We start from the raw sequence: 26,901 nt of genomic DNA, 5'->3' as shown, positions 1-26,901 counted from the left end.
GACCAGTATTAACTTGATTTCTTAAAAGTTTCAATTCCTACAATTATCTAGCCTCTTGCCTCTCACCTCTTTTTTAACCTCCCAGAGATTGAGATGAAAGCTACCACTGAGATTATCTTTTACAGATTTAGCAAAAACGATTTACTATTTTTAACGTGTTTTGTTTAAATTTTAAATTAGTGTATAAATATTGCAGCAAGCTTAATTTGCTCGTCTAGGGCAGCAGCGTTTTATCCCGAAACTATCTTGCGTCCTGCCTTTTATTTTGGGTTACAAACATGCACGAATTCTTGGCATATACGTTTAGTTGGTTTATAGGCTTAACCGAGTTCTCAGTTTACGGACAAAAAAAGTTTGGGTGGAAATGCTCCGTGTTTGTTATTCTCTGGTTTACGTTTTTAGAAAATTTATGTTTTGACCCCCATTTTCTGTCCGCTGTGCTTTTAGTAGCAATGCCCCCCCCAAAAAAACCCGTTTTAAGTTTCTTAACTTTTTCCTGGGACCAGGAACGGTGTAAACGCAAAGCTTTAGTATTCTAGGAAGGAAGAAGCAACCGCCTCCCTCCCTCGGCTCCTTTAGGAGCTGATAGGTCATTTATTATTGGAACCGAAATGGTATAAACAATTCTCTCTCTTTTTTCCCTTGTTAACAGCAACTTTCATTGTTAGACAGAGGAGAGAGAGAGAAGCCTTGTTGGTTGACGTCACTTGGTTCATGAAGCCTTCGCCTAGAAGTGAAGCTGCTGAACAAACCTTGAGAAGAATCATCTCCTGCTTCAATCTGCGGCTGGGTAGGAACTAATCAGAGAGAGGCGGAAGACGGCGAAGGAGGGCGTCCAGGGCTTTCCCGATCACCAGTCTCACCTCCACTCCAACTCTCTCTCGACTTTCTCGCAAAAACAATCAGAGAAATAAGAAAGAGGCGGCGGGGCTTTCCACACGGCAAAAAAAAAAAAAAAAAAAAAAAAAAAAAAAGAAAGAAAAAGAAAAAAAAATTCTTCAACCATCCGGGGAAGGCAAGATCCCATCCAACGCAACTCTCAGTTTCGAAAGTAAAGGTGAGTTTTCCAAAAGGAAAAAAAAAAAAAGAAAGGGGAAAAATAAAACCCACCCCACCCCCCCAAACCCCTCCGGTTTGTACGGGGCGCGGTGCGGGTGCGAAGAAGAAACTCGGAGCGTTCGCGATCCGGCCGGCGCGGAGAAGGAGCCAACTCGGCTCGGGCGGGCTGGGAAGGGAGAGTCGGGAGCCGCGTAGCTCGCGGGGGCGCCCGCCCGGCTCGCCGCCGTCTGCGCCCTGGCCGCTCGGCTCGCGGCGGCTCTTTGTTGTTGCGGCCGGGAAGGCTCGGGACGGTGCTCGGTGGGGTCCCGAGCGCAGCAGTTTGGTCGGTGGGGGTGGGGGTGGGGGTGGGAAGAGGACGCGGAGATGCGCGGTCGTGGGTGGGAGGTGGAGGGGTGTGTGTTGGGGGGTGTGTGTGCGGGGGGGGGGGGTGCGGTCTCAGGGGACCGTAAACTTTATTCTTAGCTGCCAGTGCGGGACTTCGATCGAGCAGGGCTGCGGGGCCGCGGGGCCGCGGCTCCCCCGGCGCGGGCCCGGCGCGCCGCCCCTCAGCGACTCGAGCCTCCCTTTGTGCCGGCGTCGTGAACCCCGCGCGGCCGGCCGCGGAGCGTCGCCTGAATTCCCTTCGGCTCGCCGAGCCCGGGTCTCCGCCAACAGTTCTCGCGGCGGCGGCGGCGGCTGCTGCTGCTGCTTGTTGGCAGGGTGGGGTGGGAAAGGCGCATCCCCACCCCACCCCACCCCCCTTCACCCCAACCTCGGGCACCCATGGTGGTGATCTCGATTCCTACCCAGGAATATCCGCCGCTTCTCCCCCCCCCTCCCCAACCCGACGTCTGGGCAGTTCCAAGATTATTCTCTCCACTCCACCCCCAACCCCCCCCCCAAAAAAAAAACCGTCCGCCTACTACGGCTGCCTTTCCCCCCCCCCCTTTTTTTTTTTCTGCCTCCGCCCCCTTTTCCCTCTCTGACTGATTAGCTGCGCCGGCAACCGCCGCCCCCCAGTCTGGGCCTCTTGCTCTTTTTCTCCGCGCCGTAGCTCGCTGCTCCAGAGTTGACAGAAAAAGCGCGAGGGAGGAGGCGGGGCGCGGGGGGCAGGTGGGATTTGGGGGAGTGTGGGGGGGTGGTGGAATCTGGGTACCTGGAAAGATCTGTGTCAGCGCACAGATGGGTCGAGGAGCCGGGCTTTGCCTCGGGTCCGGGTCGTGACCGGATCCCTCGATCTCTCCTCTTCCTCGCCGCTCTTGCCCCGAAACCCGCCGCCCAGCGCCCCACTTCGGCTTGGCTCTTTCCATTGGGTCGTTTCTTCCTCTCTCTTTTTTCCCCTCTTCTCGGGTCTCTCCTCCCCCTTTAAAGTAGTTGCACGAAATCCCCACCCCACCCTCACTGTACACCCCCTCCACTCCCCCCTCCCCCCAAAAAAACCCCTAAGGTTTGGGAAAGGAAGGAAGTGTGGTGTGTTTTGTTGTTGTTGTTGAGAGACAGAGCTGGTCTTGCTAGTTCGGGAGATATCTCTCTCTCCTCTTCTCTCCCTCTATTTATCTTTTGTGTGTTGCTTCCTTAGAGAGGGAGAAGCAGCTGCAGCCCTTGGCCGAGTTGGTGAAATTTATCCCTTTGTGTATATTACAATATCCTCCATTCCCCCCCCCCCCCCGCCCTCTAAACAACAAGCGTTTCGCCATCTTGGGCAATTTTTATTCCCAAGTCGCTTCTTCCTCCCCCACCTCTTTTTTTTTTTTTTTTAATTTTTGAGGAAGGGAAAGACGAACCTTGTGTCTGGATAAGATTCAAAGTTTAGGGACTGTTCAGAGGGCCCAGTGACGTCATCTAAACTTTATAGAGAAATTTCCCAAGAGTAAATGTTTCTCCCTAATTTGCCCCGTTTACAGGATCGTGTAATATGCAGGTTAACGTTTGGTTGTGTTGCTTTTGTGTTCTCAAATAACCCACGCTGTCTACTCATTTTATAAAGCCTTGGTAACAGGTGGAAAATTATGTGCGAAAATATGGTGTAAGCTTACAGTGTCATTTGGTGTTCACCCAGTTTTTGTCCGCATGTTTATTCTCTTATTTGCTTCACTTTCTGCTGAGGTGTTTTTTTCCGTTTTGTCAGCTTGATTAATATTTATGTGTACTTAGATATCTAGATCCCCTTTTAAATTAAATTGTTATTTTTTCTCTTTTTTTACATTTAAAAAAGATAGTAACTATTGTAAATGCATGGAGACACCAAATACTTACAATTTTAGTGGTAGATATTAAGTCAAACTATTGACAGAAACGTCTGTTTGAAAGGTGGGATCGATTTAAAAATTTATAACTCCTCACTGTGAGCGCTTTGCCAACCATTATGGAAAGAGAAAAAAAAACTAGTGGTGTTTTAATTGTGTAAAATAGTTTTTCTCCTCACAAAAGTTTAGTTGGTCACATGATCAAACCTAATGATACACTGACTTGTACATAAAGAAGCAGCTCTGTAAATTGAATGGCAAAGTAGAATTCTGTCTGTAGTCATTTTCAGTCAGCATATTTACCTCTCTTCTAACTAGGACATGAAACTGTCTGCATTTAATTTGCATTTTCTTTGTCTTCTGTGTGTGTGTGTGTGTGTGTGTGTGTGTGTGTAACATTGACTACAATTAATTCAAAAAAGCTAATAGAACCAATTCTGAATACATTCAAAAGATTTGTCTAACATAAAAACTGTGTATGTAGTATGTTTATTATCTCTGAGGAAGTGTTCTTTAGGTTATCTGATAGCTCTTTTTTGGGGGGGTAGGAATTTGCTTTTGTAAAATGCTGCATGAAAAAGCTTGACTTGAGTTCAATTCCATTTCTGTGAATTTTAGATAGGTGAAAAATGTTTAAATAGTTAAAAAGCACAAAGAACAGATGGTTCTAAATTATACATGCAACAAAGGACTAGAAGATTTGGCAGATTATAAATGGCAAGCAACAGGATAAGCAGTTTAAGAAAATGGTAGTTAAGTACATTTGATGTCTCACACCTATTGTAAACACTGTACATATTATTGCCACTGTGCTGCATAGTCAATAATTTAAACAACATTGAACCACTTGTAAGTTTCAGGTAGGAAGAAGTAAGATTTCACAAAAATTTGTGATTATGGCTGATAGACATACAGTTTTTTGCTTAGGACAAATACGTTTTTTTTTTTTTGAGAAAAAGGGAAATAAGACTGTATGCCTTTAAAGTGGGAAGTATTATTAATGAGAACATAATGCTCTATTCATATAATGATTTAGAGATAAAAAGAGATAGGTACTTGCTTTAAAATCCAGACAATAATGTCCACCATTCTTACATGTTAAATGAGTCCTCAACTTTTAGCAACATTCATTTTTTTTTTACTCAGAATTAGTTTTAGATTTATGGGAATATATTATAATATGGGAATATATTATATGATAATGCTGACATTGTTTACTAATACTACATTAAATAAGGATATATTTAATGTTTATATTTTAATTTTGTACCTAACAATGATTTTTTTTGCTGTGACTATAGTTTAGTCATAATGTAAAAAATGTGCAGATTTTTATGTAGTTTGTGTCTTTCTAGAAGAATTTGAGTAATCACATCTAGCATTTTCAAAAGATTTAGAATAACAAAGTATTCAAGTTGACAGAAATTTGTTTTTATTTTTATAAGTCATTTATTTAACATGCATATAAGACTGTAATGGAAACCTAGGAATTTTAATTCTGTTGCCCTTTCTCCCATTTCTTTGTTTGCATGTTTATTATAGAACTGCAGTGTAAAGGAGCAGATGTTTTGCCAAACATCCTGATGTGTTGCTTTTTCTTATGGGAGTGCATAACTGTTCCTTCTGATGCATCAACTTGACAGCTGGTTGATTTCATGGAGCTGCTAAGAAGCCATTAGTGGTGTCATTGAATTGAAACAGAACAGTCACTCCCAGCTTGAACTGCAATTGTTAATGTCTTTGTTGCTACTTTTGTGTTACTATACAAGATGTAGGATATCACAGTTGCAGAAAAGTTCATGTTTTCTGTCTTATCTCCATGAATTAGTGAAAGTGTGGTCTAAAACTAGATTACCTTGGGTTTAAAGATTTCTCAAAAGAGATTTTAGTTGTAGTTTGTAAGTTTTTGATCTGCTAATAGCTAGAATTATTTAAAAAAATGATGTAGTGCAAACAAAGTAATATGGTGATTTTGACCCTTAGATAAAATTATATCATCAAGGTTTAATAATTTTTAATATGTTTGATATCCTGAGGGATTAATTAAATCAGTTAGATATCTTAAGAGGTTTTTTATTATATAAAATTAAATATTTAATACCATGAGGTTTTAAAAATTATATTTATTTAATAAATGTTAATTCAATTTTTTTAAACTTTTGTTGCAAAGGATAATGAGAAGAAAAAAAACAATTTCTGGGAAATGCTTAATTTTACCTATAAAGATGTGGAGAAGTTATTAAATAATTATCAGTCCTTTACTGACTTAAAATATATTTTACAAATAACTTTTATTGACAGCGTTAACTATAAAGCTGGTACTAAAATGGCATGAAATGCTACTATTGGTGCCTAAATGTTTTTTACTTCTAAAGTCATTTGATTTTATTTATTTGGTGAGGTAATAATAAGGAGGCAAGAAAAATGAGGATTTCAACAAAATTTAAAGCAATTTGTATAAAAGTACTTTAGGATGACTAGTTTAAGAATATAATATAGCTTAGCCCTATTATAGCTATATTAAAAGTCTAGCCCTACTAGACTTAGCTAGTCTGAATATTGATTTTTAATTTTTCATCGAGTATAAAATTTAAGCATTTAAAATTATGATTACATAGTTTACTTCTAAAAATACTGTGAAATTGATTAGAATATATAATTTATGGATTTTTACATAATAGAGAAATTTCAAGTACATATACTGCTGAATGATTCTAGAATTACGATATGTTGAAAGTAGAAGTTTACAGAAATACTTTACTATAAAATATATATTTCTGAGGCTGACATTAAGATTTATATCCAGGTTATGTATTTTCTCAACTCTCTTGACATATAGTTCTTTAAAAAGGAATTATTCTATTGTGTTTACCTGTAACTCAATATTTAAGAAATATGTTTTGCTCATGACTGTATCTAAGTGGTTATTCATATGAAATAACAGGGTAAATTGAGTTTTATAACAATACCAATATTTTTTAAAGGAATCTCAATATTTTGTTCATTTTAAGAGATAATGTTGTGTTAATTCTAGAGTAGATAATTAATCATCCCATACTTTAACCAAGGATCTTCCCTTCCTTTCCTTTCCCTTCCTTTTCCTTCCCTTCCTTTCCTTTTCCTTCCCTTCCCTTCCTTTTCCTTCCCTTCCCTTCCTTTTCCTTCCCTTCCCTTCCTTTTTCTTTCCCTTCCCTTCCCTTCCCTTCCCTTCCCTTCCCCTTCCCCTTCCCCTTCCCCTTCCTTTTCCCTTTCCCTTTCTTATTCTTCTTTTTCTTTTTTCTCAGGGATCAAATCAAACAAGGCATGTGCTTTATCACTGAACCAAATTCCTGGCTCTTGCATTAGGTTTTTTTTTTTTAATTTGCCAGATATGCAAAGCATCTCCCCAATACTACACTAGGTTTCACAAGGGAGACAGTGCTTAATATAAGTCATAAAAAGTCTAAACTTTCCTAAGTTTTCTGTTGACTATTAGTGTTGAAACTACCAGTAACACATGTATGTAGAATTATAGAATTATAAAATACTGGAACATTATTCCCTGAAAGAAAGTAAAAAAGAGTTAACATGACATGTTTATTTATTAAGTTTTGGTTTGGGATTCATACCCAGTCATGCTCAAGGGCTTTTCCCAGCTTTCTACTTAGGAGTCATCCATAATCGTACTTCATGGACCATGTGGTTGGTGCTGAGGATCAAACTTGGGTCTACAGGATATAAAGCATGTGCTCCAGCCCTTTGAGCTATCTCCCTGCCCAAATTTATAAGATTTAAAAATCTGTTTTGAGTGTTTTGTGATTTGTGATAAGGCATAATATGGTTGCAGTTTGAGTTATGAAATTCTGATATTGCTAATTTAGTTTTTAAAATGAGTGGGTTTTGGGATGAAGATGTAGGGGTTAAGGCACTTGCCTTGCAAGTAGCTGACTCCTGTTTGATCCCTGTCACTGCATATAGTCTTAGAGCACCACCAGGAGTGATCACTGAGCACAGAGGGAGGAGTAAGATCTGAACACCACTGGGTGTGGTCCTAAAAGCAAAAATATCACTTTCACTATCATCCCGTTGTTCGTTGATTTGCTTGAGCAGGCGCCAGTAATGTCTCCATTCGTCCCTGACATGTGCTAGTGTAGCCCAATGGCATATTGGGGGCTCTTTCAGGGTCAGGGTAATGAGGACCATCATTGTAAATGTTTTTGACATGTTGAGTATGCCTCAGGTAGCTTCCCAGACTCTGCCACGCAGGCGGGATACTCTCAAAAATAAGCAAAAATAATTAAAATTAAATAAGTAGGCGTTTATAACTATTTGTGATAAAAATTAGATTTTTATTCCATGTGTTTTAAAAATGACATCACATAGATTGCTTTCAAATTAAGATTAATACTTAAAATTTTGTTTTTATAATGTAATTTTGTTTATACTTGGTTTTATATTCCTTTTATTAAAATAAAAATTATATTACAGATAATAAGGTAAAATATAGAAATAAGTATCTTTACTGATTTTTTAAATGTGCATATGCATACTTATGTGTATAAGGTAAGAAGAGTATTTGGTTTGAGGATAATTATTACATTAGTACTGCAACTATATGTAGGCATAATTGTATGTTTTTCCTCTGTTTTCTCCTCTTAACACTTTTCCACAAGCATGCACTCATTAATCAAAGACGGTGCACTCCTGCTGAGGGCAGAGAGGTTCATCAAATTGGCAGTCAGTTTGGTGTAAAGAACGGTGTACTGAAGCTCTTAACTCGCTGGGACATAAATAAATCTAAGGTCTTTGTATGCAAACCCTGGAGGTTAATACTGTATAATTCAATGTCCTGTCTTTGTTTTTATGATTGATGTTTTTAAATGTTTCAAGCTTGATGCAAGTCTTCTACTAGGTCAGGTCTGACTCTCTGATTGGCTGAAGTAAGAAAGCATTAGGTTGTCAGAAAGACTTAGAGTATGCTGCAGAGATTTTGATTTTTTTTCCCTACGAGATCTTTGTCATATTGCCTGAGCTGTTATAGGACTGTACCAATGATTGACATCCCCCACTGTGATAATGGACCCAGTGCATGAAATGCCAATAGTTTGGTCCTATTTGTTCGGAAGCTTCCTGCCATTTGTATCCTTAACAGAGCTAACATGTAGAACAAGCAAAACTACTGGGATTTCTCTGTAGAAATAGTGCTGGGATTTGGCTTTAACATGAATTGGTTGCATATTCATAATTTAAGAACAGCTGGTTACAGCAAGCACATAGTCATTTGCAAGCTATTATAAACCATTCCACTCACACATGGAGCCTATGCTTGGTGGATTTTTTTTTTATTGATCTACCTGCATTTAAAATCTGGTCACTGCTGCTAAGAAGCTCTTTATTTTAGCTGTGTTTGCAACATAGAACAGCTTTGGTTTTAAATATTTAATTTAAACTAAATGCAGAATAAAATGAAGACGCTTCTACCAAGTGTAAAAGGTCTTTTATGTATTACCCGCCATGTAGCTAATTTTGGCCCCAAACAAATCTATTATATAGCCACTTTAATTTTTGGATGATTATTTTATTGTTTTTATAGATGAGTAACTGATTTATCCCTGACTTCAAAATATTGTTAATTTCATTTTACTAATACATAGTTTCAGGGAACAACACAAAAGTAGATTATAATTTAATTAGCCTTTAAGAAAATTCCATCTAATACATACTACTTTTAGTTTATGAATGGTGTAAGGCAAAATAGAAAGGAACATTGACGATATAATTTGATTAGAATAGTGCTAATCCTAAACTATAAATTTACTCTTGAGTTTTTTAGGAGGACTCTAATGAGCAATTACTTCTTTTGGGGACACTTGTGTAATATTAAGCACATCTGTGTTCTTTCAGTACTTAAATGATATGTGTAAACTAGGCTATAGTTTCCTCTCTGTTGTCTTCCATAATACTGATTGAATATATTGAAGAAAAATCCATTATCTGGGTTTTTAATGAAAGCAGTGATAGGGGAAAATGTTAACTGTGATTTGAGACATCCTTGCAGAATCCTGCAAGGTCTTCATTGATTGGTGTGTGTTAGAACAAGTGGCTGTGTCTGAGTGATTTACAGTGATGGTGGTTACTCTGGGCTTTACGTACAGCAGTGTTAGGGTTACATGCTCATGCATGTGTTTGTCCCCACACTGGATGATGAAATAGCTTTCAGCATTTCAAGGTTGAGTACCAGTCCTAAGAGTGCCTTTTACTCTTTCTTGGAATCACAAATGACTAGATATGTTGGTAATATAACACAATATATGGGCAGGTTTAATCTAGCTGATAGCAGGCTATGCTTTTTTACTTAATAATAAATTCAGAGGTTATTAAAGGACAGCGTATAAAGTTTTTAACAGTTCTGAGTTGCCTGGACAATATATATGTATAGTAACTTGCCATTATGTGAGGTTACTTTAGTTATTTTCTAAATTACCGTATGCTTCTTTTCTCTGTTCCCCTTAGACTATTGTTCTTTCAGTTTTTTTCTGTGCTCTTTAGTGTCTCATCATAGTATAAGCCAAGTAAATGAATAAAAATTTAAAAGATTTTCCTTATATCCCCCCTTTTTAACATGTTGTTTAAAAAGTCATTTTTGTTTTCTGGGTTCTTGTTGCAGCAGTATAAATTATTTTGTTTTGGGGTCAGATATAACTGTGGTCAGGGCTTCTGACTCTGTGCTCAGGAATCACTCATGTCAGGGCTCGGGGGACCATACATGCTTCTGGGGCTCAAACCTGGTTGACCTTGTGCAAAGCAAGCATCCTGTCTTCCGTACTATTGGTCTAGTTCCATTAACGTACATTTTTTTACTGGGAATGGGGCATCCCAAGTGCTGCTCAAGGGACCCAGGGACCATACTAGCAATTTTTGGCCAGCTACGAGGTTCCAGGGCCATTCTTGGAGGTGCTCGTGATACTTCCAGGCTGCACTGAACAATGCCCAACAGACCATGTGGTGCTGGAGATCAAACCAGAGTCAGTCATTACGCAAGGCATACGCCTTAACTCCTGTACTACCTCTATGGATCCTTGATACCCTTTTTGTTCCAGTAATAAAAGGGAAACTTTCATAGACTTCATCCATAATATTTGTATTGAATATAGTCTTCAAGCATACATTTGGATAGCTATGAGTAAAATTCCATAAAGTGTAATGGATAAAAATATCTGGGGGAAATTCCCTTTGGGATAATTAGAATCTTTGATTTTTCTAGAACTACATTTGACCAAGAAGAATTAAAATAGGACAAGGTTCGGAGGTCAAGCAAAAAGATTACAGCAAAAGAACAGCTTGAATCCCATATAGAACCATAAAGTTAGGACTGCTGGGTATTTAGCATGGTTCTGGAAACTTTTTTGAGGTTGTACCAACCCATACTTCTTCAAGATGGAAAAGAAAATGTTACAGAATTCTTTTCTTTCATTGTTTTCAAAATTACCTATTTCTCTGGAGAGGTTGTATTAATCAGTTTCAAATCATCCATTTCAGTGATAGGCTTGTTATTTGTGGAGGTCAGTTAAAGCTGACAAAACTGCTCTTTCTGGTCAGCTTTGTTCAGATATTGTGTTTCATGTGAGATTAGCCAAAACCACTCCCATTTTCTTTCTTTTCTTTTGCCTTTGTAAACGGTTTTTCTGAAACCGAATAAACGGTCATACCTGCTAACCATATTGAGCAGAGAAGATGTCTTCTTTGTTTCCCTTTTATGTTTCGTGAGGTAGATTTTCAGGGGGATTTGATAAATTTGATTCAAAATTATTTTTACTCCTCTTAGTTTCTTTGGCTAAATGAAGAAGAGAAACAAAACTGCTTGGGCTTCCTGTAATTGGGAAACTCATAGGGACATAAAGGAACAAAATTCTTAGCCTTTTCTTTTAGCAATATCCCTGCGGAGCTTTACAAATTACAGTAATCCTACTAAAAATAGTATGAAAAGCCAAATAGTCAATATTGTTCAAATAAAAATGTACAAGAAAGTCTTAATTTTCAGTGATTAGACTATAACTTCTTTGTTGCTGCACTGAGATTGAATAACTCTTTGAGTTTTCTTATTGCCAGTATGGTGAGCAACATTTACTTGCAAAAGACGTGTAGAAAGCCTCAGCACTTTACTTTGTATGGTAAACTTTATATTCAACTAAAGGTGAAAAAGAGTGGAATGAAAGAATAGTGTCCAAGATAAAGGTTGTCGGAAATAAAGCCCTACTATACTATCTGATTTCCATGACAAGGTGGTTGAAACATCTGTACCTCTTTGAGAAAAGGTTTATTGTTAACATAGAGCAGGATGGTGATATAAAAAGCAACAAAGTTTATCTTAAGCATTTGGAAAAAAAACAAGTCAGCAGCTTGCAAGTTGCAGGATGGTGTATTTCTCCTTTTGTGGGTTGTTGGTCCAGCATCCTGAAAGAAATAGGAACTGAAGAACAGTTGTAATTGACAGAAACTGTGGGTCAAAACTATTTTAAATGAGAACTTACTGTCAGAGCTGATGGAGGTATATTGGGGCCACATAGTAACAACAGCAGGAAGGGGAGACAAATTCTGTATATTTTAATTTATTCCTCTTTCTGCCCTTTCGTTGTTATAGGGTGACAGGAGGATATACACCCTTGTTTGCTGTTTTGTGTGTTGGCACCAGGGGTTTCATCCCTGGTTGTGGAGCTCACACTTTAGTTGTGCTTGGACAATGTGATTGTGTACACAGGAGTGTGTACATTTTGTTGTGGCTTTGGGGATCACAAATAGCTGAAATGTATTGCGATAAGCACATGGGCCAGAGCTAGGAATTGAGTCGGTGGCCTCATGGGTCTCAGGCTTGCAAGGCAGACACTTTTGTCACTGATTGTTCCACAGTTCCAGACAAAGAGCTTTATTACAGAAGGCTTTGATATGGAGTTAAGAGGAGTGGTCCATGGTTATGTAATTGAATCCTCTTGTAAAGTATCAGAAGTTTCTTCATTTTGGTTTAACCGTGTTAGCATTAAATTCCTATGCATTGCCATTAATATTGTCAGTGGTTTGTTGAAAAAATAACTTAATATGTTAACCTCAAAGATTTGAAATAGGAAATTGAAGTGGTAGGGAAGGTTGTGTAAGTAGTAAACAGTTGATCCAGGATGACTGCATGTAAAACTGTGGCCAGTTAGCTAACCACCCGCCCTCCCTTCCACTCCAGAAAGCCTGTTCTTAGCTGTACCTGCCAAAATTCATAAGAGAGAACTCTCTTAAAGAATGTGTAAATACTTTGTACTATGATTGAACTGGAAGCGTAGCAGTGAAACTTGCTCAGAGAAAAGAAAAGTTTGATAGAATGTGATGAGAATTTTTTAAAGAAAGTATTCTATAAATATAATCTGTTTTGAACATTTTAATGTAAGAACTCTTATAAAATAGATCACTTATTGCAGAAATTTATTGTAGATATTTTATTATGTGCTTAGTATCCAAATATTACTCATGTTTGGTACATTGCAGTTGAACTCCCAAGTTAGTAACAATTTATTATATGTATCTGGTAAAATGCATGTTTGCAAGTTTTTAACACTAGCATTTAACAGGTCAACTGAAAACATAGTTATATAGTTACCCAAAAAAAAATTAACATCACTTAACTAGTTTCCATGTTTAGTATTGTAATATTCTAGTCCTGTCTCATGTGGTAGAAATTAGTTAAATGAATTGGTAGTTAAATTGTAAGCAAGATTCAGGTCAGCATCTATTTCTTAATAATTGGAAACAATTCAAGGTGCCCAGAAATAAAATGTGTGGCCCTGGTGTACAAGAAGTTTATTATTTACCTAGAGAGAAAGGTTGTACATAGAGATTTCATTTTTGGTAATTTTAATGCATGGGAATTCAAGTTATTTATGCTAGGGAAAAAAGTTGAAGGTGGAAAAGGAAAACAATTTCAATAGACATCATTTACTTGATGAACTTAAGCTTCAGACAGGAGCCACGAATCCAGTGCTTTCTGTTTGAGGGTGGATCTCGTGTGTGACATCTTATATTGAGTGTGACCTAGGGAGCAATCTTGGGTACAGAGCCAAGCTTGTTAACAGCTTGGTGTGGACCCCACCCCCAATAATAGGAGTTTTAGTTGTTCTATGTTTATGTTTTGTTTTATTTTAGTATTTGGACCACAACCTGTGCTTTAGGCTTACTTCTGCATCTCCTGGAGATGCTCAGGGAAGCTTATGCAGTGCCCAGTGCAGAGATCAGACCTGGCTGACTGCATGCAAGGCAAGCAGTTTACCTGCTCTACTGTCTCTCTGACTTCATGTTCTTATTTTCTAACATTCAACTATATTTTTTCCTTGCGAGCTATCATTACTGATTTTACTAGATTTCTTAATACCATGTTAAAACTCAACTTTCCATCAATACTTATCATCTCTGGGGCTGGAGCCATAGTACAGCGGGTAGGGTTGGCCTTGCATGTGGCCAACCCAGGTTAGATTCTCAGCATCTTATATGGTGCCCTGACCACCACTGGAGTAATTCCTGAATGCAAAGCCAGGAGTAACCCTTGTGCATCACTGGGTGTGACCCAAAATGCAAAAAAATTAAAAAAATAAAGATACTTACTATCTCTACTACGTTTTTTTGGTAGATGCCAGAAATTTGTATATAAGCAAATAGTCAGCCAGGTTTGGTCTCTGAACTAAATAATGAAATTACTTTAAAAGCATTGACAAGTTTTTGTTTTTTCCTACATCTCTCTAAAATTGGGAGTTTTCTAAAATATATTAGTATACTGAAAATAAATTTCCTTGAAAAAGTAGGGTTATTATCCTAATAAATATTTTCTCTTAGATTCCAGAATTTAGACTACTTGACAGGTTAAAAAATTCAATTCTCATGTCATGTTTGTAAGTTAATGATGAGTAAATTATAACATGCATATAGTACTATAGCTTACTGTTTTTTTCTTAGTATAGATATTCAACTTTGACTCTTATTTAAGTTAAAAGTGTATTTTTCACACCAAAACATATTCTCAAATGTTTCTTTTGTGTGCTAGAAAAAAAACCAGGGCCTTATACATGCAAGTAAATGAGCTTATCTTTATCAAACATTTTGAAAACTTTTAAAGTTTTCACATATCCAAATTTCTGTTTTATGAACATTCCATTTCTTTTATGTTGAAATTTAATGAAATCAAAGTGTTAAAACTGTTTCATTTTGAAACAGCAAGTTGAAAAAGCGAAAATAGAGGAGTAGGCACTGCATAAAATGTTTCTATAATATCAGATAAGAAAGAACCTCTCCAAAAAACACTGGATTAAGCAACAAGAATTTCTGTGACCTTGGTAGTATTAATTTGTTAGAGTGATGTCTTGAAACTGAAGAATTGGGGCCAGATTGATTGTATAGCAGATAGGGTCTCTTTCTTGCCTTGCACACTGCTGATTGGGGTCTCCCAAATAGGAGTGATCCCTGAATTCAGAGCCAGGAGGAAGACCTAAGCACCACAAAGCAGGAGGAATATGGCTCATGAGGTAGAGCACATGCCTTGCAATGTTCAGACCTCTTGGTTCCATCCCCAATATCACATGTCCTTTGCTACCCTTCCCCACGTTCCCAGCATTGCCCAGAGCGGCTTCTTGTAGCCCTTGAGAAACGCCAGGGGAGGCCCCCAAACAAAAAACAGTTTCAGAAAGTAAATTGAAATTAGGGGCTGGGTGTTGTTTCTCAGCCAGGGAATCACTCTCTGTGAGACTCCATATGACAGTGTGAACCTGAGAGTTCAGTTCTCAGGTCCAGCGGAGCAGGACTGTTTCATTGTGATAAGTGCTGAGGTGAACTGGACAACAGGAAATAGAGTTTGAATGTGTTTATTTTTGGGGGAGGGGAAGGGGACATAATAGTCAGTGTTCAGGAATGACCCCTGGCAGTGCTTTAGGGACCATATGTAGTGTCAGAATTCAAGCTGTCAGGATGCTTGTAAGCAACATAACCTCTGAACAATCTCTTCAGCCTGTTGGGTGTGTTTTCTATTAGAACTTATTTGGAAATCTCTTTATGTCTCTGCTGTGGGTGATTCTATTATTGAGTGTCAATTTGTGATGTTCAAGTTACTTTGCTTAAGGATAGCCTGCTCCAGCAGCTTGGCATGTCAGGAGGGGGAGGGTGGGTCATGTTGTTAATAGCATGTGAATTTTGTATAGTGAGTCAGCTTTTACTGATAAGTGAGTTAGCTTTTACTGATATTTTCCAAGGTAAGTCTGATCTTCATCTGCAACCCTCACTCCTTTTCAAGCCTAATGACAGGTTGAGGAAAATTCAGTGATGCCAAAAGCTAGCCTTTATCTCTTCCTTTCATGTGAACATGTGTCTGAAGCCCTGTGATCTCCACTTCCCTTAGAGGCCTTTCACGTTTCTGAACTTAATTTCTGCAGTTTAGGGGTTGAGAGATTTCAGAACATTCTCACTTATATCCTGATATCTGCACCCGGGATCCCTGGAATGTTGAATGAAGGTCTTGTTATGGTATTGGCATTTCTCTGACTGCTACTTTGTGTGTGTGTGTGTGTGTGTGTGTGTGTTAGATGTCAGGGGGACCATACTCAGTGGCACTTTGGATCTGTGCTTAGGAGTTGTTCGCAGTGGTAGAGTGCCTAAGAAAGTATGTGCTTAGCCCATTGAACTGTTTCTCCAGCCCACTCCTAGCTTCTTTACTGCTGACATTTTCCTTTACAATATTGGTCTTTTGGTGTTTGGGGGGGAGAAATTATATAAATGGATTCTTTTAGATTTTAGGATTCTTTTCACATAATACACCTCTGAAGAGGTTGTTGCATTTTATTTTTATGCCATTAGATGCTCAGAATTTTTCCCATTGCATTCCTACAATGGGACTAACTCAGTAGTATTGGTTTATTCTTAATATTTACACTCTTGTTTCTAAGTTTATTAGGGAACTATTTTTGTGTTTTACTTGCCTAGGGAGAATGATTTTGGTAGAGTTTTGGGTGTTGGTTATCATAATCTTAGATTTCTTTATCCCCAGCCCCCAAGTCTTGTCTCATAATGGGGTATGGCTAATTATTTTCATCGAGACAGCCAGAATGTTAAGGGTCCTTGAGTTTGATATAGCATATCTGGAGATTTTACATTATTGTAATTTCTAAGTTTTGCAAAATTAATTTTGGCTGTAACTTTTCATAAGAAATCTCTATTTTGGACAATTGAAGTCATTTTTATTTGTTTTTCTCAGGCAATCCCAGGACACTACCAGGTTATCTACATCAGAACCTTTAAATATCCCTTGAGTTTCCTAAGGTTCCTGGCCTGCTAGGAAGTGACCTTTTTTTAGTTTTCCTGTAACCTTGGGCCCCTCTAAGCCAGGGACTTGTTTGTTTTTCTGGAAGGGTTCCGTAGGCATAAGATCCTTAAGCAAAGTCAACATTAGATTCTTATAAATGGCTGTCATACCTGTTTATATGTACACTGTTCTTGAATGAAACACTCCATGTAAAACTTTGGTTGCTTAATCAGTTTGTCCAGTTTTATCCTGATAATAGGAAAGCAGATTCTTACTATTTCAAATAATATGTTATGAAATGGAGATTCTTTAAAGTTTATAAATTCTGAGGGCCAAGTAGAGCTAGTAATTCCAAATGTTTCATTTTGATTTGCAAAAACAAAGTCCACTAAACTGTTGTGGTCATACATAGCTTAAGAGAAGAGAAAGAACATTAAAGGAGTATCAATTCTATTAAAATCAAATAAAATTTTCTGCTGTCAGTTTATTTAGTAGTATGTAACTTTTGTTGTTTTTCTGGACTTGAGTTAATGCTTTGTTGTATGTGTGTCTAGATTTCAAAGGGTCCTGGAAATCTTGACTTTGTTCAAAATAGTGTAAATGTTGTGTGAGATAAGTCACTACAGAAGCAGGTTATCAGACTATATTCTTTAAAATGATAATAGTTTGAAGTACCTGGTAACTATCTTTGCCGCAGATTCGGAAATTGTTAAGCCTCTAGCTTGTCAAAGAAGTATCAGAATAAAGCAAAACTTATCTGTAAAAGCAGACAATGACTGTGGTTAATTTGTTGCTTTACTTTATGATATCAGAATGGAAGAATAGAATGCACAATAAATTTACTTATTTTGATTGGGAGCACGTTTCCTGCTTGACCCAGCAGCACACACTTAACAGTTCAGTCCTGGAGGGCCAGAGAGATAATACAGCAGATGAATTGCTCTGCATGCAGCTGTGGTGACTGCAATCCTAGTTTGAATCCCTGGCACCACGTAAGGTCCCATGAGCACCACAAGGAGTCACTTCTGAGCACACAGCCACAACCAGAATTCCTGAGTATGTTAGTTGTGGTCTGAAAGTCAAGCAAACTAAATATAAATCCATTGTTTGGTGCTGATTCAGTGATTAAGTGAAGACCTAGCAGTGCTGGGGCCACTAGGACCACATCTGGTGGTTCCTGGGGTCAGGCCACTACAATGGTACAATGGTACTGGTGTCAGATCTTGGAGCTTTGACATACAGGGCATTCTCCAGCTCTTTTAACTGTTCTTACAACTCAGTATATAACTATTTTTAAATACTTTCATTAGTATTACCTGCAAGGGTGGAAATCAAGTGGGTAGCAAGGGCATAACCCTTCTCTAGGAATTCTTATGAAACATAATGTATGAGATGTTCTAATCAAAGATGTAATGAAGGCAGGATAAAGAATAGATAATTATTTTGGTAGGTAGCAGAATTTGTGCTATTTAGGCACATTATACCAAAGTATAAACAGACTTCCTCAAAGATAAAGTCACTCATCACTACCCGAGTATAAACAGACTTCCTCAAAGATAAAGTCACTCATCACTACCTGATTGAAAACAGACCGTAGGGAAGCCGGAGCAAGAGTATAGTGGGGAGGGCACTTGCCTTTCACTTAGCCTACTCAGATTCGATCCTTGGCATCCCATATGATCCCCTGAGTACCACCAGGAATAATCCCGGAGCATTGCTAGGTATGGCCCAAAAAGAAAAAAAAACTGCTTTAAAAATAAATAAATAGACCATAGGGACCTTGGAAATAGTTCAGTGGCTAACAATGCCTTCTCTGCAAGGGTAAGGTCATGAGTTTTATCCCAGTGCCACACATCTCTGTTAAGTGGGATTCTGGTGACAGGGTCTCTGAGTCCTCCAGTGCCAATGGTACAACCTTTGGCACACAGTTAGGTTGTGCGAACACTATAAAAGTATGCAAACCCTGTAAAGCAATACAAAGAAAGAAGTGTGTGAGCACCAAGGCTAGTAAGTAGTGTGACCCAGAGCAGCTTCAGGTGAGTGTGGCAGTGACTTGTGATCACTACAACCAGAATGTGGATGAGTTTCACAAGTAAATGAGTGTAATCTCTGGCAAAACGTGTATAAACACCACAGTGAGCATGCCCAGGTGTGCGAACATCAAAACTTAGGGTTTTTGAGCCCTGGTAATTACCACATTAGCTATAAAGGGGCTCAGAGAAAGGGAAGGGAAGAAAGGCAGGGCAGGGCAGGTTGCAGTGACTTAGAGTGTCTGCTTTGTAAGTGGATGGTCATGAGTTGAAATCCTTGATGTCTCACATGTGCTGAAAACTGTCCAGGCAACTTTCAGCCTGGTTCATATGTTGTTTGTGACCTCTGGCATTGCAAGTAGCTCCACACCAGCCCACATCACAGCCAGTGAGTGTAAACTCTATTGGGTTGTGTGTAAAGGTAAAGGTAAAGGCCCTCCCGTTGATCGTCGATTTGCTCGAGCGGGCCCAGTAACGTCTCCATTGGAGACTTTGTTGTTACTGTGTTTGGCATATCGAATACTCTCGGTAGCTTGCCGGGCTCTCCGAGAGGGGCAGAGGAATCGAACTCGGGTCGGCCATGTTGGCCGCTTGTAAGGCGAACGCCCTACCGCTGTGCTATCACTCCAGCCACAAAAGGTGAGTGACCCCTGGCAGATACACTACAACTGAAATGAAGTATAAGCGCCATGACCAGACAGTAGGACCTGTGACAAGCAATTGTGTAAGCCCAGAATGACCCCAGTGAATACTGCTACTGCACTTGTGTGCTTTAGCCAAGATTGTGAGTTCTGGCAAGCTCGTGCAAGCATTGCAAATAAAGTGTAGAGCACTACAACCTAATGTGCAACCCCCAGCAAATGTCACAGCTGAAAAAATTGAGAAAACCACAGCCAGGCAAGCATGTGCCCCCTGCTTATAGTAATAACAAGGAGGGAAAGTGAGGGGAGGAAAAATTGTAAATGTCATATAAAATTAATGTTTGCCAGAGACATACTATTATTTCTTGGGTGTGGCCACACCCATCTTTCTACTTGGTGGTCACATGGCTGAGCCGAGTTCAATTCCTCTGCCCCTCTCGGAGAGCCCTGCAAGCTACCGAGATTATCTCGCCTGCACAGCAAAGCCTGGCAAGCTACCCGTGATGTATTTGATATGCCAAACAATAACAACGAAGTCTCACAATGGAGACATTACTGGGCCTGTTCGAGCAAATTGATGAACAATGGGAGGACAGTGACAGTGACAGGTCACTTGGTGGTCACTCTTGGTGCTTGAGGAACAGTATGGTACTGGGGATTGAGCCTGAGCCTTGCACATGTGAAGCATGTTGTCAGCCCTTAGGACTTTCTCTTTTACCCTAAAGCCATACTTTCAGTTTTTGAATTTTTTTTCCAAAATTTTTGAAATTTATTTGAAATTCATTTTATTTTTGGAGGAACTTTTGGGTCCACTCCTGGCAGTACTCAGGGCTTACTGCTGACAGTAAGGGATCCCTCCTGGGAGTGCGTAGGGCAACATATGCTGTTTTGGGAATTGAACTGGTTGGTTATGCGCAATGCAAGAGCCCTCACCTTGTATTACATCTCTGATCCCCTTACTATTTTTAAAAGCACACTGATCATGTTGTGGGCGCTCTCTCCCAGCAGTGCTCAGGTGACCATTTATTGTTAGAGATCACACCCAGAGATTCTGTATGTAAAGCACAGGCACTCCATTCTATTGAGTCATCTCTCTATTTGGCCCTACTTTTTTTTTTTTTACTTTCTGGGTCTCACCTGGGGATGCACAGGGGTTACTCCTGGCTCTGCACTCAGGAATTACCCCTGGTGGTGCTCAGGGGACCATAAGGGATGCTTGGAATCAAACCCGGGTCGGCCTTGTGCAAGGCAACGCCCTGCCCGCTGTGCTATTGCTTCAGCCTTGGCCATACTTTTTTTGTGCAAAATTCATTTGTCTAATTACCAAAGAGTTACCTGTGCATATTTGTTTTCTTAGGAGTTCCTGGCTTAGTTTTTAAATATTTTTTATTTTATTTACTGTATCACAAATTCAGTTTCTTTCTCTGGAATTTCCTGTTTAAAGACAATAAAGACCTGGAAATGGGTAGTCGGGTACAGTGCATAACACTGTAAATGTACACAATGCTTTGAAAACATACCATTTTGACAATAGCTAAATTCAAAATAGCCAAATTTATGTGGTAGAGCACCTGCTTCGCAGGCATGGAGCTGCAAGTGTGTTTCCCATGTAGTGTGATCCTCTGATGCACTACTACCATTGTTTGATCCCTGGATCTCTAAACGACAAAAATAATAAAAAGGGATGGAAAAGGAAAAATATGTGGCTAAGTGGTCAATATTATACTATACATATTTTACTACCAAAAGAAAAAAAAAGACCGTAAAAGGTCAGATAACTTGGTACTGTCATACAGTATCCGTAATTTCATTTTTTCTTTTCTGTCACTGAGCATCTTCTACAAATTTTTTCCTATGAGAATAATTTTAACAGAGATAAGATCAACTGTATAGAAATACATAGAGGCACATTTTTTCGGCCACTATAGATACAAAAGTTTGTGTGTTTGTTATGAATTAATAGTGGTAGATAGAGTCACAATATCCATTTTGAACGTACTCTTTGTTTTCTGATATTTATAGGGTTAGCACATTGTTTTATTTGGCAAATATTTATTAAGCAAATCTTTTATTGTTTCTGTTTTCAGGTGGAACTGGGTGTTTTAAGTTTTTCTCTTTGACTCTCTGCAGGCAATTTGTATACATTTTGACCAAACTGTAGTGCATCTCAATGCTTATGCCATTTATTTACTTTTTCCTTTAGGCAGGGATTTGTAAGAGTAAAGTATTATTCTTAGAATTGAAGTAGGAGGAAATACAAAGACAAGTAATCACATTATTAAGTTATTGTCCTTAGCAAAATACTCTTTTCTAAGCAGGTAGGTTTAAAAAAAAAAAAGCTTAAATGAGCTAATAGTAAGTATTACAGTTTCTGAGGGTCAGGAATCTGGAACTGGCTTAGTTTAGGGGTTTCTAGGCCAGTGTCTCTGATAAGGTGACTTAACAAGCAATCAGTTGGAACAGCAGTCATCATTTCTAGACTTTTGGGGACTGGTAGGTCTGCTCTAAAGCTTACATGGTTATTGACATGTCTTAGCACCATGCTGCTTGTTTGCAGAATACCTTGGTTTGTTGTCACAGATTTACTTTCATAGTGCTGCCTCTATCCTGGCAGCTAACTTTCCTCAAAATGATTTCAGGGGCAAATAATGTTGTACAAAAAGAAATTTTTTCACATAGTGCAATTTATGAACTTGAACTTAAAGCTTTTAATTAAAGTTATGATTTTGGTTGCCAACAGACATAGATAATCCAAGAAGTTTATAGAAAAGCTACAAGAAATTCCCATTTCAGGCACATTGTATATAATTTTTTAGCATGAGAACTGTATATGTATTGTATTTTACAAGTTACACATACAGTAGGTTTTAAAAAATTGAATCTCTGAATTACAGAGTTGTAAAGATATTCATGATTGACTTTCAGAAGTACAGTGTTCCAACCCCAACCCCTTCACTAGAGTCTACTTTCCTCCACCAATGTCCCCAGTTTCCTTTTCACCTTCTTCCCCACCTTACCTTCAACAATCCTTATTATCAGTATTGATAAAAGGTTTATTTGGTTTCTTTTATGGTGGTGGCTAATGCTGGAGCCTGGGGAAAGAGACGTGGTTTCAGAGACAGATGCAGCCCCTCTCACATGTAAGGCATGTGCTGTACCATTTGAGCCATATCCCCTGCCATACTTATTTTTGAGGGGAGAAACGGGGCCACATCCAGTGGCTCTGTGTGCTGGTCACGACCAGAAGTGCTGTAGAGGGAGCGGAAATGTGCTGCACTTAGCTCTCTTTCGCATACTACATTTTTTCTGGAAGGCAGCACTTTGCTCGTTTTCAAGGGTTGTATTAGAGTCAACTATTTAAAGTAGTATCAAAGTCTAAAATGAATTGCTAATTATGATCACAATATGCTACCTTATTTACAGGCCTTAATTCTAGTCCTGTGGTTTGGCAAGAAAGTGAATCTAAAGACTTGTTGATTTTAGGTTTTTGCCTTATTCAGCTTTATTTTGTTGGCCATTTACAGTGGTAAAGCAATCAAATTGTTAGAAAATTCTAGAAAAGTTGTAAGTAAACTATAAATACCTCTTCATGCAAATTATTAAGGAAAAATGCTAGACTAACAGGGTCTTTCATTTTAATATCTTTAATTATATGAACTTTAACTCTCTTCTTTCTTTTTAAGTTTTTGATTTTCATAAAATTAAATTACTGTTTATGCCATTCACTACTTGACTCTCTCCCACTTAGCTGTCATGTTAAAGTATTTGCTTCTGTTTCCTGAATCTATCTTTGTTACCATGGGAACCAAAGTGGACTACGGAACTGGCAAGACAACTAGCAACTAAAATTAATGAGCATTCTAACTCTTCACCTGTAGTTATCTTATTCCATTACAACTCCTGTTTCAATGGAAATATGTGAGCGATGTAAGGCGTGTTGAGTTGGAGGGGAATATAGCCTGGAAAATTAACTCTTAATTACTTCAGAGTTGTTTGTTTGCTTAGAATGCTGTTCTGAAAGAGCTCTTTGACTAAATTGGAATAGAGCATTTAATTCTTGTAAATGATCACACTGTTATCCATTTCTTGTTTTACCTTTAAGTATTTGTAATGTGCTATTTTTCATAGCTATAATAATAATGCATGCTATTTTGAAATCATATTTGATACTATTTGATATAAGTCTACAGTGGGAAAAATGTTTTTACACATTTGAAAATCCTAGTAAATAGATATATATTGGGACTGGAGAGATAGTATAGCAGGTAACCCAGATTTGATCCAGGAGCCCTGTCAGAGTTATCCCTGAGCACAGAGCCAGGAGTAAGCACTGAGCACAGCTGGATGCAGTTCAAAATCCAAAGGCAAACAAACAAACCCAAAAAAACCCAACTCTGAGAATAAAATTGAAAGATCATAAATCAGTGTTACTTCAATTAAAAAGTAACAATAACAAATATATACCTATATATTATATGTAATAATGTAATCTGACTTGGATATTTATTTTATCAAGAAATACATATTTTAAAATAATTAAAATTTGGGGGGCATCCCCAGCATGCCTGGAAAGGCTGAGACTATGCCAGGTGACACTCAGTTGCCATTGGTGCTTCTTGAGGACACTTCTCAGAGTTTTGGGGGCCACCAGGGTCACACCTGGTAGAGTTGGGGAGGCCATGTGGTACTGGAGTTTTAAGTTACATTCCTGCCTGGCCCCTAAAATGTTATTTTTGAGGTAGAATTTTTTTAAGTGTTTATTTGACAGTTTTGTTTTGCTCTGTAGATAATTTAGATACACCTGATAATATATTAGAGATTACTAGGTGTTAGCTTCTTTCAACTTTTTCCTTTCTGGAAAACAATAACATTCTATTAAAAAATAGACTTTGATGCAGTCTCTCTCTCTCTCTCTCTCTCTCTCTCTCTCTCTCTCTCTGTGTGTGTGTGTGTGTGTGTGTGTGTAGTGTCTGTCTGTCTTTCCTTAAAAATGTGAATTAAAGCTTCTTTCCTATGGTTGTTGCTTACTAAGATTTTAATTATTTTGCTAAAACTTTCCTCCCAAAGGCACTTACTTTGTTCAAAGAACTCTTTTTGGGGAAGGGGTGGTGATTTGGGACCATAGTCAGTGGTGCTCAGGGACTAATCCTGCCTCTGTGTTCAGGGGAGGTCAATCCTAGGGATTCTTGTGGGATGTTATTGAGTGTTGGGAATAGAACTGAAAGTGTCTGCATGCAAGGCAAGTTACCTAAATCCCTTTATTATCTCCTTGACTCCTTGCTGTCATTTTTTGAGGTATTATGATTGGCAATACGTTTTATAGTTGCATTGCTGCTACATATGCCCTCCACCATTAACTCAAGGTCACTTTATTCCCTTTGTCATCCTTAGTTCTCAGTTCTGTTGACCTTATCTCGAGGTTTTTTCTCTTGGGGATTGTATAATCCCTTATTTTCTTTCTACTTCATATATGAGCAAGGTCATCTATTTGTCTTTTTTTCTCAGTCATCAATTTCTACTAGTAGTCAGTTTAGTTGGGTGTTCACAGGATGATGGACATTGACAGAGATGATTCTTTACATTAGAAGATAATTAGAATGTAGAGGAATACAGGAGCAGGCACGTGGAGAGAGAGAGCCCAGGCTACAAGATGGAGCATGGAGAGATGAGCGGGAGAGACCGGAGGAGACGGGAATGAGGAGCAGTGGAGACTAGAATGGAAGGCTCAGACAGACTGGGGCAGGCACATGGGGAGAATGGAATAAACGACTTTGGATCAATAAAAAAAGATAATTAAGAGCGGGCTGGCGCGATAGCACAGCCGGTAGGGTGTTTGCCTTGCACGCAGCCAACCCGGTTCACCCGAGTTCAATTCCTCCGCCCCTTTTGGAGAGCCCGGCAAGCTACTGAGAGTATCTCACCCGCACGGCATAGCCTGGCGAGATACCCGTAATGTATTCGATATGCCAAACACAGTAACAACAAGTCTTACAATGGAGACGTTACTGGGCCTGCTCGAGCAAATCGATGAAAAATGGGAGGACAGTGCTACAGTGCAATTAGGAATAGTTTATTGACCAATTCATAATTAATTTCAGCTGAGATAATCTTTGTTTTTCCCCATCATAACTACATATAAGGACAGAAACAAGATTTAACATGCTTATGTTGTCTCTTATGACTCAAGTTTTTGGTGATTTTAATTAGTATATTAGAAATATATCCTTTCTGGTATGTATATGATAGTATATACCATAGACTAGATGACTTATAAACAACAAAAATTTATTTCTCACTATTTTGGGGACTTGGAAGTATAGACACTGGAAGACTAAGATTCTGTTAAGAACCTATTCTTTTTTTTTTTTTTTAGTAGAATGTGCCATATTTTTGTTGTGTCTTCACCAAGGGAAGGAGCAAAGCTTCCTGGAGTCTTTTTGTACATGGGCACTAATAATTTATTAGATTAATTTGATTAATTCATGAGGTTTCTTCCTTTATCACTTAACCATTTCTTAAAAGACTACTAATATGATCACATTTGAGGTTAGGATTTCACTATAAGTTTGCAAGGTCACAAACATTTAGATTGTTTCATATCTGACCCATTATATATATATATATATTTTTTTTTTTTTTTGCTTTTTTGGGGGAGTGTCACACCCAGCGATGCTCAGAGGTTACTTCTGGCTCTACACTCAGGAATTACTTCTGGCAGTGCTTGGGGGATTATATAGGATGCTGGGGATTGAACCCGAGTTGGCCTCGTACAAGGGAAACACCCTACCTGCTGTACTATACCTCTGGCCCCCCCATTATATTTTTGAAGTGTATTTAATCCCATCTTATTTTTGAAGGGCGTGGGGAGGGTTGTTTTTAAAAAATTTTGTGCTGCATCTGCTGGCTTACTCCTGGATCTGGGCTCAGGAATCACTTTTAGAAGAGCTCTGGGGACCATAGATGGCGCTAGGATCAAACAGGGGTTGACAACATGCAAGGCAAGTGCCTTATCTGTGGTACTATCACTTTGGCCTCAAGCCTTTTTTATTTTGTGAAAGATAGTTTATAAAGTAATTTATAAGTCTGTAATTCTACTTAGCCATAAACTTGTATGTTATTATTCTGACCTATATGCTGACAAAATGAGTAAGAGTATGACATGTGAACATGTCTACAGAGTGGTATTCACCCCTTCCCATGGGATAGTTTTGGGATGCATAACTGCCTAATATTCAGTCCCTTGGGTGGCACCATTCTCAGTCCACATATTAGATATTTTAGTAGTTGTAATTTTTTCCCAATGAAAATTGAACATTATGATGCTTTGAAATACTTCTATACATATTTTCAGGAAAAGGAGGTTTTGGGACCATACTGAAGTATACTCAGGGTTTACTTCAGACCTTATGCTCAGGGGCGAAATTGGAAGTAATAGAGTACTCCAGTAACAGGAACTCAGGAGGAGACTTTTATAGAGAGAAAGCGGGAAAAAATGTAAGAAATAACTGGTTGGCCTGTTGGCACTTTGTACTTGATTGTCCTTAGGTTTTCATTTCATAACCTTGAAGCATTGACAGGATTACCTTTTCATTTGCTTATGTAAGATGCACCACAGCATTAGAGCCACTTCAGTTTAATTAAAATCCACC

At 38.6% G+C, this 26,901-nt stretch overlaps 1 protein-coding gene across 15 annotated transcripts in view; it reads left to right on the top strand.

The window, feature by feature from the left end:
• The window catches only part of BAZ2B (bromodomain adjacent to zinc finger domain 2B), a 407,328-nt gene that overhangs the window by 127,263 nt on the left and 253,164 nt on the right, over positions 1 to 26,901 (top strand). For all 15 annotated transcript variants that reach the window (XM_056110107.1, XM_056110111.1, XM_056110106.1 and 12 more), the window contains exon 2: positions 653 to 1,057. The gene's annotated coding sequence lies outside the window, so the exon portion shown is untranslated. The remainder of the gene's footprint in view (positions 1 to 652; positions 1,058 to 26,901) is intronic.

Source organism: Sorex fumeus, unplaced genomic scaffold (assembly GCF_029834395.1).
Source record: "Sorex fumeus unplaced genomic scaffold, SorFum_2.1 ptg000009l, whole genome shotgun sequence".
Classification (NCBI taxonomy): domain Eukaryota; kingdom Metazoa; phylum Chordata; class Mammalia; order Eulipotyphla; family Soricidae; genus Sorex; species Sorex fumeus.
Note: the sequence above shows the minus strand (reverse complement) of the source record. Positions and strands in the feature narration are given on the sequence as shown.